Source organism: Urocitellus parryii, chromosome 1 (assembly GCF_045843805.1).
Source record: "Urocitellus parryii isolate mUroPar1 chromosome 1, mUroPar1.hap1, whole genome shotgun sequence".
In the NCBI taxonomy this organism is placed as follows: domain Eukaryota; kingdom Metazoa; phylum Chordata; class Mammalia; order Rodentia; family Sciuridae; genus Urocitellus; species Urocitellus parryii.
This window is the reverse complement of record NC_135531.1, coordinates 50944072-50959240: the sequence shown is the minus strand read 5'-3', so window position 1 is coordinate 50959240 and position 15169 is coordinate 50944072.

Genomic DNA, 15169 nt, shown 5'->3' with positions numbered 1-15169 from the left:
GGTAGGAGGGTGTTCCGGGGGAAGTGGAAAACCCCCCGGCTCAGGTAGAACACACACGTGGCGGACCCACCTGTTAGGGGACGCACACGGCCTCTCTCTAAATAAAACTTTGTCTCAGTTTGACTGGCTTGTGTTTTTGTGCCCAACCGGGTTGCAAGATTGCAAGCCCGAGTGCACTGACAGCTCAGCAGGGAATCGCTCAGCAGGGGTGCCGCAGGCAGTGCTCGGCAGCAGGAGCGGGACTCAGCCGGCCCGGGGCCGGGCAGTTTGCGGCAGCTGAACTACTAAAGGTCAAAACAAAACAAAATAGCAACAGACATTTCAATTTCCCATGGACATAACAACACTCATTGACAATTATCCCTGAAATTTGCATCTTGCCCTGGCTCCATAGAGGCTTTTCTGCCTGATGTGTATCCAGCACAAGTACTGATTAGTTCAACCCTCCATTCTCCTTGTCTCTGAATTTTACTGAAACTTCCTGCCATTTGATAGATCTCTTTCTCCAACCACAGCTCTGACTTAACCCTAATCCATACCATACCACCCCAGACACATTATTTACTGCTTTGCTGAACCTATTTCCTTCTTCTGGCCATACCAATCCTATCTGCAGTGGTCACTCTTCCAACACAATCTGGTTCCTTTAAGGACACTTGTGGACCTGCCAAGTGTACTGAAGCATTAGAGGAACACTGCAGAAGATCGACTGTGTAGAAGTAGCTCCTTAACTGTCCTTTGACCCATCTGTATCCTGCCTCATTTTGGCTCTTTCATTTCCTATGTTTACTACATTCTCTGGTTCATCTTTACTCTTTCTCTCCTTCATGATTCTTACAATGTGTACATATTTTTCCTTACTTAAAAAAATTACATTGCAGAAAAGGAGAATGTCCTTTTTGACCACCATCCCAGTCTCATTCTTACCCTGCCTCCTCAGATATAATTCTTCTTATAAGTTTACTATGTAAATCTTCTAGATCTTCTATTAGGTAAGTGTATGCTTATATCTTCCTGGGAAAACTGTATAGCACTTTGGTGTTGTTTATGTATGTGTATTTTTGTAGAAATGATATGTTCTATATCATTCTGCAACATACCTTTTCTCTTTCTTCTCACCACTATGTCTTTGGAGAAGCTTCTTTATTGGTTCACATCTACCTCAATCTTGGACTTCTGTATGGGTTTCTAGAATAATAGATATATTATAGTTTACAAAGCCAGCTCACCAGTTGGCACATTTAGATTATTTCCAATCTTTTAATGTTATTTATAAGGCTGCAATGAAATTCTTAAGACTCCTTCTTCTTTATATAAGTGTATATACTTCAAAAGTACATATGAAGAAGTGAAATTCCTGGGTTATAGACTATGAACATTTACATTTTAATGAGATACTTGAAATTTGTTTTCAAAATGATTGTATGAAATTACATGCATGTTGGTTATTTATGAAGGTTTTTCTTTCCTTACATACTGGCCAGTTTGATATTATTATACTTTTAAATGTGTTCCAACTTGACTTTCCTATTTTGATGCTGCATTCTTTCTCTCTGCTTTCCAGGCTTCTACTGATTTAATAACTCTTAGCAGAGAATTTCTGTCACTTATACTTGGTAGTGTCCTGCCTCCTTCTCCCCCAACACTACTGTCTTATCCAGTATGGCCCTAAGACTCATATTCTCACACAATTAGGCATGAATTTGTGCAGCCTATCTTAGAAAGACTGGGCTTCCAAATTGTTTGTTTTTAGGAAATATAGGCAGGACAGGGATAAGATAAAAAAAAAATTAAAAGATGAATTCAAATTTCCTAATCTGAGTGATTATTAAAATGGAATTTTTCTGATAGCACTGGACAATTGAAAATATTAGACTAGGTTATAGGTTTGAGCTAGGGATATAAATTTAGAAGTCAGAAATTAAAAGTTGTCAAAGAAGTCCAAGAATGGATATGTCTACAAAAAGGAGTAAGTAGGGACTGGGGTTGTGGCTCAGAGGTAGAGCGCTCACCTAGCATGCATGAGGCACTGGGTTCGATCCTCAGCACCATATAAAAATGAAATAAAGATATTGTGTCCACCTACAACTAAAAAAATAAATACTTAAAAAAAGGAGTAAGTATAGGAAAGAAAAAGGCAAAGGTGAAGTGAGTAGAGAAACGGAGAAGGGACTGCCAACACTCTTCAGGAAAAGTCACTGAATGCAGTGTCCCAGAATCAAAGGGTGGAGTCACTTTCAAGGAGTGAACTGTATGTTTGCTTCAGGGGTTTCAAGGAGTAAAGATCTTAGAAAAATACACCTGGTTAAGAGGAAGTCTTTATGAAAAATTGGGTATTTATAGTTGAGTAGGAGAAAACCCAAATTATAAGTGAACCATGAAGTTAAGAAAGTAGAAGAAACCAGCAAGGTCAACAGGTATGAGGACAAGGAGACACAGGACAACAGGCAGGAAATGGAAGTTCTGGCTAGTGGGTTTGTTTTTTTAAAAGACAGTTTTGCAAAAGAAGAGAAGATCTAGTAGATAAGTAAAGACAGACATTGCTTTAATAACAAGTCATAATTATAGGGGGAAAAGGTGTCAGAAAAAAATGTAATTTGTCCAATGTATAAATGAATGGAAATCTACTATTTTAAAATTTTTTTTTTTGAAATAAGAAGAGTCTTGGACAATATTCCTGAGTCCTTAACAGGAATTCAGTGGTATTGATCTCAGTTTAATACTGACAATAAAATTGAAGTTTAAGTGTCTAAGTCCTTAGAATAAGTAAATAAAATACTTAACACGTAAAGGGCTATGAAATAACACCAGCACCTGGCACTAGGGATTGAGGCATTAGAAATCTTGAATTTACTTTTTTTAAAAAAAATTTGTTCTTATTTAGTTATACAAGACAGTAGAGTATATTTTGACATATTTATACAAACATGGAGTACATCTTCAAGAGGTATTGGAACTCTTGCATTTTCAATTGAGTTGCTGAAATTCTGGTGCATTTGAGGGAGGGTGATAGGGAGATTCAGGGTCTTCTTAGGCTTGCATCTTTTCTCTTAAGCTGATTTCTACAACTTATTTCAACAACATATTCTAGCACCTAATAAACCTTGTAGTAAGGACATTCTTCTTTATATCTGTTTTAAATTTCTCCTTGGAAAATTTCCTTAGTAAATACAGGAAATTAAGAGTTGGACTTGAGATAGATAGATGAGTTAATATAAATCTGTGTTTTCAAAATATTGGTATAACTAAGTTCTTTTCATTTTTTATTTGTTCTTTTTATATATTACATGACTGTGGAATACATTTTGACATATTATATATACATGGAGTATAAATTTCCATTCTTGTGGTTGTACATGATGTGGAGTTACACTAGTTTTGTATCTATATATGAACATAAAAAAGTTATGTCTAATTCATTCTACTGTCTATTATATTCCCATTCTCCCTCCCTTCCCTTCATTCCCTTTGTCTAATCCAATGAATTTCTATTCTATTCCTCTGCCTATTGTGTGCTAGCATCTACCTATCAGAGAAAACATTTGGCCCTTGGTTTTTGGGGTTGGCTTATTTTACTTAACATCATAGTCTTCAGTTCCTTCCATTTACTGGCAAAAGCCATGATTTTATTCATCTTTAGGGTTGAGTAATATTCCATTGTGTATATATACCGTATTTTCTTTATCCATTCATTTGTTGAAGGGCACCTAGGTTGGTTCCATGAATTGGGCTGTATACAGCTAAGTCTTTCAAACTTTGACAGAAATGGGAAGAAAACTAGGATGAAGAGAGTATCTCTTAGCTCTAAGGCATGGAGGATCTAGGGTTTCTCCTCCCTGGGAGAACTGGGAAATAAAAGGAACTTTTTAGGGGACTGAGAGATGGAGGGTTCAGCATCAGGCTAGAATTGGTTCCATCCCCTTCTGTTTGACTCATACTGTCCTCTCTCCATTTCTGGAAATTGGAAGGACTTATCTGATGTCTCTGTTCTGGTAGTCTGGCAGAAGTAGAGTGTGTCTGACTTTCAATTTGGCAGCAGATGCAGCCACAGTACTTCTGGCTTTTTTCAAAATTGCTAGTGCAGAGTCCACTAGCTCTGCTGATTTGTTACATGACCATAGGTAAAATGAGGCCACTAACCTCTTGATAGTAACACTTGCATCCTTTAAGATTCATATGATGTCACCTTTCAGGTTTTGTCCTTCCAGGCAAAAGTAATTTAGTTCCTTTCCCCTTCCTTGGAGATGTGCACACTCATTTTCATTACTTCCAAATACTTGAAACTAACCTCTATTCTTGAGAAGGTCTTTAATAATACCATGACTGAAGTAAAAATAACTTTGTTGTACCTTCATATTATATCTAACTAATGCCTCGAGGCTCTAATTTACTGCTTTTAAAATTAAATGACTATTCTAATAATTTGTGTTGACTTTGTGATCTGAGAAAAATATAAAACAAAATATTCTTGTTTTATATGACCACAGTAGGAAGAGAAATGATGTAATAATATGCTTTTAGACCTGGTCTAAAGAGAGATATGAAATAAATAAAGCAGAACTACATATCAATTAATAGAGAAACTTGCAAAGGAAAGACCTTTGTTTGTTATTACCTGATTGTTTTGTGCTTATTTAAAGGGGCTAATAACTTCTCCTTTTTATAAATCTAATCTTTCTTGTTACTCTATAGTTATAATTGCAATAAAACTGAAAAAAATATTAGATAAGTAGACTGAGATCTAGACATCTAGTACTAGACATCTGGAGGATGTTATGTGCAGTCCAGGAATATATTGAATGATTGATAGATAATTTTTCTTTATCAGAGTAAAAAGAGAATTGATTACAATGAATTGATTATAATGCTAAAAGTCATTTTAGTGTTTTTACAATAAATTCAGATCACCATTAACAAATCATGATTGAGAATGTTTGGTGTCTTTAGGACACTAGGTTATATAATAGGAAATCCAAGAAATCAGGTGATACAGTTACCACTTTTAGAGCCATAAAAACATATATCTAAGATGCAAATATTAAATGTCATAATTCATGCTTGCTTATGAGGCCTTATAATCCACATGAAGAAACGAGTCCAGATAGGACTGGGACAAGGAGAACTGACCCTTGTTGGGGAACTAACTGTCCATTATGCTTTGTTCAAAGAGACAGGACAAAATTGACATGATTCTTGTCAGCTTGAATATCCAGGGAGGTGTAATCTTGTTGGAGAGTTTTGCTGTTCTAAAAACATGACTTGTGTTATTATGGGCTAGGTGTTGGGAAGATATTGGTCAAAAGATACAAAATTTTAGCTAAGAGGTATAGGTTCAGGAGATCCACTATAGAACATGGTGACTGTAGTTAATAATGTATTCTCAAACATAGCTAAGGGAGTAGATTTTTACGTATTCTCATGCAAAGATGATTAAGTGTGTGAGACATGGATGCTAATTAGTTTGATATACTCATTCCACAATGTAAATACACTTTAAAACATTATATTTGATAAACTTACACAATTTTTACTTGTCAATTAAGAAAAATAAATAAATTAGGGGGAAAAATTAGAAAAAATTAAAATTAAGGAACATTCTGCAAAAACCTGACTAATATTTTTCCAAAGAGTCATGGTCATGAACAACAAGGAAAGACTGAGAACCTGAAAAAGACTAGAAGAGACTCGTGAGATATCATGACTAAATAAATGTGGTATCCTTGATTGGATGCTATAACAGATAAAGGTCATTTTGGAATAATTTGTGAACTTTGGAATCTGTACTTTGGTTAATGGTAGCATATCAAAGTTAATTTCTTCACTTTGAGAACTGTACCATGCTTATGTAAGAGGCTAACATTGGGGGAAGTTGGGGAAAAGGTTTGCATGAACTTTCTGTACTATTTTTGCAGGTTTTTCATAAGTCTAAAATTATTCCAAAATTAAAAACTTATTTAAGAAAACATATACCTACTATATGCTAATTTCTGGGGATATAAAGAGAAATAAGAAAGATCTCTACCTACAAGGCACTTATAGTGCTGCAGTCTGGCTAGGCACAATTCACGACCCACTTATCAAGCAGGAACAAACTTTATTTTTAGACCACACACACCACAGGAGCTCTTCAGGAATTCCCTCAGAGCCCAACTGCCACCTCCTGCATAGTGGCACTCTTCCTGCCCTTGAGGCCGATTGGCTGGGTCGCATGGGCGAAGCCAAAAGAGTTCCCCAATGAGCAGCTCCATGGTCAGAAAGGGTGGGGAAACAGCCCAATGAGCATCACCACAGAGGAGCCAATCAGCTGGAAGTTTGCTGGGGCCACTGTGAGCCAATCAGCTGAAAGTTTGCTGGCCGCTTGGCTGTGGCTCTCAACATTATAGTAACAGAAATAAAAATGGCAAGAAACATATGTAGGGTGACAGAATCATCTGTGAGAAGAGTCTGTTGGCAGTGAGACTCCCAGCAGACAGGGGAGCAGGGTAGTAGGCTAACAAGAGCTCAGCAAGGTTCTTAAGTCACAGAGAAGCAGGCTAGGATTTGATGACAGTTGGGGTAAAATGCAAAGCAGAAGGTCAATGATAGGGGTCATGCCAACACATTTGGGAAGAGAGAAAGTTTACAATTCAATGGCCTCATTGATATACAAACTCATCCATGCCAGGGTTCTAGCTTTTGGCAACAAGATTGGTTTTAAATCTAGAGTATTCTGTGTACTACCTTCCCTGGAGAAGAGTGTTTAGGGAACTAGGAGTGGAGCTGTATTGGACTCTAACTCACAGTGACTTAGTTGATGGTGGTTGGGGAATGAGGAGCTTACATTTGGTTACTAAATGAGTAGGGGGTCAGTAGTGGGTCGTATCAAAAGATTGGAGGAGAGAGCACAGTGCTGAAGTTAAGAAAAAAAAAAAGAAAAGGTTTCAGGGAGTGGGTCTGGAAGAAAAGAATTGGTACTTAGATAAGAAAAAAGAGCAGGGAAAGCAATCAAGGCAGGAGAATTGGTATGAATAAAAGCACAAGAGGAGGGTTCAAATGCACATATGGGGAAAGTAAGTGTATCCTTTTGGCTGGATCAGAGGGTTTATATAAGTAAATAATAATCAAGAAGATTGGAACATGGTTTGGAGCCAGGTTATAAAAGATCTTGAAATATCAGGATGTTTTGGACTTCATCCTATAAACAAAAGAGAAATTGATTTTATTATTATTTTAGAAGAGAAAGTCTAGCAATATTTTGAGAAATATCAATGTATAGAATTGATAGAGATCTGGGTGAGAAAGATTATTATCCTAAAATAAGGGAATCTGGAATTAGAAAATTGTGGGATAAAAGGGGGTGTTGAGAAAGACATTAATAAGGAAGACTTGGTAAGATTTCAAATGATGGGAAAAAGAGGTAAGTCTTCAGAGTCTCATATTTATGAGGCTGAATTTCTCCTGAAATACCCAAATCTAGTATTAGCTGGATGTAGATATGTTAAATTGAGGTGATAATGAGACTTCTTAGGGAAATTGTCCTGCAGATAATTATATTTACCATATTTGAAACTCAGTAAAGAGGGCTTGAAATGCATGTCTGAGGATCCTTCTGTAGAAGTGAAAGTTTAAGCACTTTCTTAATAGAGGATTCTCTTGGAAAATGTGTTGTATAGTTAGTGTAAACCCAGGCTATAAGTCATTATCATTGGTGCCCTCAGCAGCCGTTGCTTCTGCCTGTCTTCCCTGTTGTGTAACAGAACATCTCTTTTCATTTTAAGAGTTGCCTCTCTTCCTTTCCATATGATTTTGGCCAGAGGGTCTGTAATTATGGGGTTCCACTTCCTACACATAAAGGAAGGCCTACAACTCAGTCAGGACAATCATATCCCTTAGATATGAAAACTGCTCCAAAAGTAGGGACAAAACTAGGTATCTTTATTATTTAACATGTAGACCAAGGTAAAGAGGGTCTAACTCTTCTCTCTGGAATCACTAGCTATGCAGATGATGGGAAGAAGAAACTTTCTGTAGGTTCTCTTTTCCACAATATAAAGAAAGTCTGCCTAATGACGAAGCCAAGAGACAGGGACAGGGACTTGATGACATCCTTTGAATCCCTAGAACCAGATATTCCTAAATTTAGTCCTATTACAGGTCTGTGAGCATGGCCAGCAAGCAACTCTAGGACTTGGGAGAGGGGAGGAGCACTAATGAAGGCTGCAGAATATCAGTTGGCTGAGTCATCTTGTGCATTGGGCTATTTAGATCTTAGTTCAGGACTATCTATGTGATCACATGACAAAGATCTTACAAACACATTGTACCAATGTCAGGTTTCTGGTTTTGATATTGTTTGACGGTTATGTAAGATGTAACTTTTGGGGGGAAACTGGGTAAAGGTACAAAGTCCCTTTCTGTACAATAATATGTTTAACTCTCTGGGAATCAATACTTTAAAAAAATTATAATACATCTAAATATACAGGTTGGAAGTTAAAGGATAAGAAAATACATTCTATGCATAGATACATTTATATCAGACTTAAAGGCATTAATGTAAGATAATGAGAGTTACTCCATGGTGGGAAAAACATTATTTTTTTTATTGGATAGGATGCTATCTAATAACATAATCTCAAAATATTGGGAAACAAAAACTGATTTAATTTAAAGGAGAAATAAACAAATCCACAATTATAATATGAGATTTTATCATATTTTTTTCCAATAATTACAGATAAAATTGTTAAAAATTTAACAACAATGAAAATCTGAAAGGATAATAAATTGATATATGCCTAGGTTCTACAACTATAGAAAGTGTATGGTTAGTGTGACAATTAGCCACATATGGCCAACAATTTTCAAAAGTCTGGAAAAATACAAATTTCATTCCTTGACTACAAGACAGAAATTGCAAGTAATATATAATTATAAAATATCTTATGTTTGGAAATTTTAAAAAACAAACTTATATTTGGGTTAAATATTTAACTTATAATGAAAATATTAAAATATTTTAATTAAATGATATGAAAATACTATATATCAAAACTTATTTGGCCATCTAAAGTAGTAATTAGAGGGTGATTTAAATCCATAAGTGTTTATATAAGAACAGAAGGGTAAATTAATGACCTAAGTATCCAACTCAAGATGTTGGAGTAATAATAGCAGAGGGGGGAAAAAAACCTCAGAGAAAATATCAGGAAGAAAATAATAAATATAAGAATAGTAGTTAATGAAATGGTAAATAAAATGACAAAATCGGTTTTTGAAACTGATATATTTGATAAACCTTGGCAAAGTTGAGAAGGCATGTGGAAACAAAGTTAGTGATTTAAAAAAGGAGCACCACCTTTTCAGATTTTAGACATAAAGACAGTAAAAGTATATTATGAAAAATTTTATGCTGATATACTCCAAAATTAGTGACATGGAAAAATTCTTAGAAAAAAGTTTATTTTAAGAAATTAAGACAATTTTTTTTTTTTAACAAAGAAAATATATGCTGGGCTGGGATTGTGGCTCAGCAGTAGAATGCTCGCCTAACTGGTGCGAGACCCTGGGTTCAATCCTCAGCACCACATAAAAGTAAATCAATAAAATAAAGGTATTGTGTTCAATTACAACTAAAAAATAAATATTTTTAAAAAAAGAAAGTAAGAAAAGAAAAATATATAAACTCTAGATGGCTTTAAAGGCAAGTTTACCAAACAGTGAGGCAAAAAATAATTCCAATCTTACACAAACTATTCCAAAATATAAAGAGGAAATAGTTCTGACTTAACTTATAACACTAGCATAATTTTGACAAGGATAGTACAGGAAAGAAAATCATAGTTCACTTTCATTCATTAATATAACATTGCCAATTAGGGTTTGTTTCTGGTATGAAAGGTTAATTTAATATGAGAAAACAATTGGTATAACTTTTCATATTATCAGCTTAAAGAAGAAAAATCACATGATTTTGACCAGATAAAACCATTGATAAAAATTGATAGCAATTCAATATTAACACTCTGAACAACCTAGGAAATAAAAGAAGAACTGCTGAATGTTATTAGTATCTACAGAATCTTAGAGCAGACCTTATCTACAGTGTTAAAACACTAAAAACATTACCTTTAAGATCTGTAAAACTACAAGGGTTACCTGCCATAACTACTTGCATTGTAGTAGATATACTTACCTAGCATGATAATGTAAGAAGAAATAAGAAGAATAAGAATTGGGAAGGAATTATTCTATTTAAGCACTTACAAAATCTACAAATAAATTTTTAAAGGTAAAAGACATGCTCATAATTAAAAAATTAGAAGGAAACAGAATAAAAATAAAATAACCATCATAATCTTAATATCCAGAAGCAACTAGAGGCAATATGTTGGTATATTTTCTTTAAATCTTTTTTCGATGGTTTTTAAAATGGTAGAAATGTAAATGTTCTATGGTTTTAAAAACTACAGAAATGTTAATACACTTAACATTGTATTACATGCGTGCAGTTTTATAGCCTTGTTTTTCATGTCAATCTTGCATTTTTGTTTATCATTTTAAATTATTTAGAAAGTCATTTTATTGACTGTAATATTCTTTTGTATGAATGACAATAATAATTTATTTTACAGATGTTTAGGGAGTTCTCAAATGTTTCTACTGTAAATAACGTAGTAATAAAGGTTTTTGTCTTCATTTTACAGTATGTTCCACAGGAATATTTAAGAATGGAACCTACCTTTAAGACCATATGGATATTCAAAAACTTGTAATATTCCCTAATTGATCTCCAGGCTGTGTCAAATTAATTAAACTGGAAACATCAGATTTGTTAAGTTTTCAACTCATTAACCCTAACAATCACTTAATATATCATTGTAATTTATCTTTGCTAATGAGGGAGTTAAGAATATGCTGTCCCACAATATGCTGCTTTGGCATGTCAACTATCTTGAATTAAAGGCACTTGAAAAAACAGCAGGTGCAAGATCATGCTGATTTTCACTTTGTGTCTTAAGAGGAGGGGATGAAATTTCCATGTGAAAGAAGTCCTCTTTACACCAAAAGAAAAATAACATTCTTATCATCAAGGATGAAAGGTTGAAGACAGATATCTGTACAAATAAGCCTTGTTAAACTCTTACTTTAGCCCTGAGCTCCTTTGCCTTATCACATTTCACTACCAAGTGCGCTCCATGCAATTTCAGTGTATAAATGATTGACTAACTGCTCTTTGCATCTCCATGTCCTTTTGGGGGCTCCTGTGTTACATAAAAACCATATTAAGTACAACTTGCATGCATTTCTCCTTCCACTCTATCTTTAATTCTCAGGGCTAGCTAGTAGGTTAGGGGGTTGGAGGTGGAGTTTTGCCTCCCCTATATTATTTTGACAACACAAATTTTTAAGTAGAGCAGGTTTACAGAAAAATTAAAAAGAAGGTACAGAGATTTTCCATATACCCACTGTGCCCATATGTACATGTGTCCATATGATTTTCCCCAATCATCAACTCTCCCATCAGAAGGGTATATTGGCTGCAATTGATGGACCTAAAAAATAAGAATTTTCATTCTGTTTTACTTGGTATTTTCTTGATTATTAGTGAACATTTTTCATGTTTCTAATCTACTTGTGTATATTGTATATGTGTTCATTGTCTTTTCTTATTTAGCTATGGTAGTTCAATTATCTTAATGATTTTAAAAATTGGTTAAGTTCTGACTATAGTAAGATTATTACCATTTTTCTATATTTGCAGCAAACTGCTTTCCTATTTTGATTTTTTGCTTTCCATTCACAAATAACAATTTTTATTTTCATTTTTTATGAAAAATGTATAATAAGAAAAGCTGGTCATTACATTTTATTATTGATTTCTCTTTTTTAAGTGAAATTATTATTTTATTCCAGAGGAATTGAGAAATTTTATAATATAATATATACACAATAAGAGAGAAAAAGTAAAAGCTGGCTGAGTTGGCACAGTCTTTTTTAATATTCTAGTCACTTGGTAACATGAAGAATGAGAGAAGTGTCCACATTCCTGTGTTTAACCTTTTTAATCAGATGAATTATTACCAAATGGAAGTGGCCAATTAAATGTTCCTATTTTTGGTCAATGATAGAAGTCATTTTCTTAAGGGCAGTATGAAGTGTGTATGTACGTGAAGGAATATTTTTTTTACTTTTCTCTTGAGAACAAAGTTCTCATTTAGAAATTTAAAAACATTATTCTTTTAACTAATGGGCTTAAAATAGTCCACTTGTTTATCAAAGACATGATTGTGTTTCCTTTAGAGAGAGAGAGATTGAAGGAATATCAAAGAACTACTTTCTCAGTTTTTGCCACTACTCCTTCCTATTGAGAACTGTTCCTAAAATATCAAAAATGATCAAAATCAATATAATACCCAAGTAATTTTGGCTTCCTTAAATATGAGGCCAAGAATTCACCTCCAATTCAACTTTCCATCTTTATTTACTATATTGTCATCTGTATTGTCAACTGACCTCAAAGACAAAAGAATATCACCAGAAAAAGATAGAATACATATAATATAAAATTAGCAACAGAAATTTCCTGCAAATTAAAATTTAAACATACAAAGTTCTCTCCATTATCAGATTCCTTTGGAGAAAGTTAAACTCCCCTACCATGTAAATGCTTGGAGTAATTAGAAATAAATCCCTTCTAGTTTTTATCCTTCCTCTAAAATGGGAGTAGTTTCTTTATATCACTCTTCCCAAGCTCTCATCTCTGTATACAGTACACTAGAAAAAGTCATTGTATTCCAGGTAAAAGTAAATGAAAAGAGTTTCACACATGTTGGCAAAACTTCTTAAATGTTAGGATAAAGAAAAAAATCACAAGCACAAACGAAGGAAAAATAGATTCCAAAATAACAAAAATCATACTGATCTCGGATTTCTCTTACTAAGCTGTATTATAAATAAGAAAGTAAGATATTTTCTTATAGGTAATAATATATATTCTTGAAAAAATTATTGATAGTTAAAGCAGAATTGATCTCAGGAGTACAAAGTATAAAAAAAATAGGTATATATGATTTAACTGTGGTCCACTGGGTGATGTAGTCTTGAAAGAGCCAATATGTGGTATAAATATAACACAACAGAAATAATCTAAATAGTCTAGTGCTGGGGACGCAGCTTATTGGTAGAGAGCCTAGAAGGTGTAAGGCCTTGGGTTAAATCCCTAGCAATAAAACAAAACAAACCAACACAAAATTAATCTAGATCTTAAGTTCTAGACTTCATTAATGAAATAACTACGAATGTAAAAAGAATGGGTGTGAATAGCCAAACTATGAAACAAATATAGGTGCCCTTCCACAGATGAATGGATAAAATGTGGTATATACACACAATGGTGTATTACTCAGCCATAATGAAGAATGAAATTATGGCACTTGCTTGAAAGTGAATAGAACTGGAGACTATCATGCTAAGTGAAATAACTGTCCCCAAAAGTCAAAGGTTGAATGTTTTCTCTGATATGCGGAAGCTAATCTGAAATAAGGGAGAAGATACAAAACAGTAGAAGAAAGATCTGTAGAGTAGATGAAGGGGAATGAAGGGAAGGAAGGAGGGATCTATGAGTAAATAGGAGAAAGATCAGGTAAGTAGAGGAAAGGAAAAGGGGGAGGGAGAAAGGAAGAGAAGGGGGAAGTACTAGGAACTGACTTTGAACAAATTATATTTTGTGCTTTGTAATCTTGTCAAAATGAATTCTTATGTTACATATAACTAAAAAGAACAAGAAAAAAAAAAGAATGGGTGTTAGCACTGAAAACAGCCCACACAAAGCTAGACGTGAGCAATAGTGGTACACCTGGTTTTTAATTTATTTTGAAAATGAAGTTATATGATATAAATATAGCAACACAGCAATAATCTAGAACTCAAATCTCAGATATTGTTATGAAAAACTGAGAATCAGCTGGGCACAGTGGCCAATGCCTGTAATCCCAGCTATTTGGGAGGCTGAGGCAGGAGAATCACAAGTTCAAGGCCAGCCTTAGCAACTTAGTGAGGCCCTAAGTGACTCTGTGAGATCCTGTCTCTAAATAAAATACAAAAAGGGCTGAGGATATAACTTAGTGGTTGAGTGACCCTGGTTCAATCCCCAGTGAAAGAAAAAAAGAAAGAAAGAAAGAAAGAAAGAAAGGAAGGAAGGAAGGAAGGAAGGAAGGAAGGAAGGAAGGAAGGAAGGAAGGAAGGAAGAAAACTGAGAATCACGGGGCAGGAGGGAATGAAATTAAAATGTGCTACAATAATGGCATACCAAAAGAGAGGGCAGTAGTTAAATACTTAACCACTAATGTTGCTTAGAATTGCTGGTGCATGGTAATAGTGAAAAACAGAGCATTTTAAAGTTTGTTTTATGCTCATTTTGAACTTTCTATATCATTTAAATTTCCTAAACTCAATTCAGACTGCTCCCACTGACCATCCTCTACTCTTTTGATATAGGGCCCAAATTTGGAATCTAGATATATTTCTTACTGTTGATTAAGAAAGCAGTATAAGTTAATGCCTTTAAAGAGGATCACTATTGGAATTTTGAAAGAATTTCCAAGCATGGGACTGTTTAAAGAGGAGGAGGGCAAACTTCTAGTAAGTGGAATGAAATAGTTATGTGAATAGTACCACAGATAGTAATTATAACTGGATATGTAACAATTTAATAAAGACATTGGAAAGCATCTTAGTAGAAATCAAGGGGAAACATTTTCTCCAACAACTGCAATGGGAAGGGGTAAGAATTGCAAGGTTGCGGACTGACCTGAGGAGGGCTTGACCTGATGGCTCCTCCCAACCCCAATGCTAGTGAGTTAGAAAACTGGAGATGCAAACCACAGTCTTATCAATTTGAGGTGGAAGATCAGACTTCAGAGTCTGAAAAGTATTTGGAATTTTAAAGAGAAAATTCTTATTTGGATAATAACAAAGATCAAGACTTGAAATCTGAGTATAAACTCTGCCTATATTTCTAACCTACTCACATGTGGAGTAAATTCCAAGGCAGACAGAAAAAAACGTAGGCAGAGATGTGAAAAGTAGAGAGAAAAAGTAAAGGGCGAGAGCTGTTAGTTTGCTGCCTGTTTTGATTTTATTATTATTTTTTTAACTGAGTGCATTCTCCCAAAAGCATGAAGGCAGG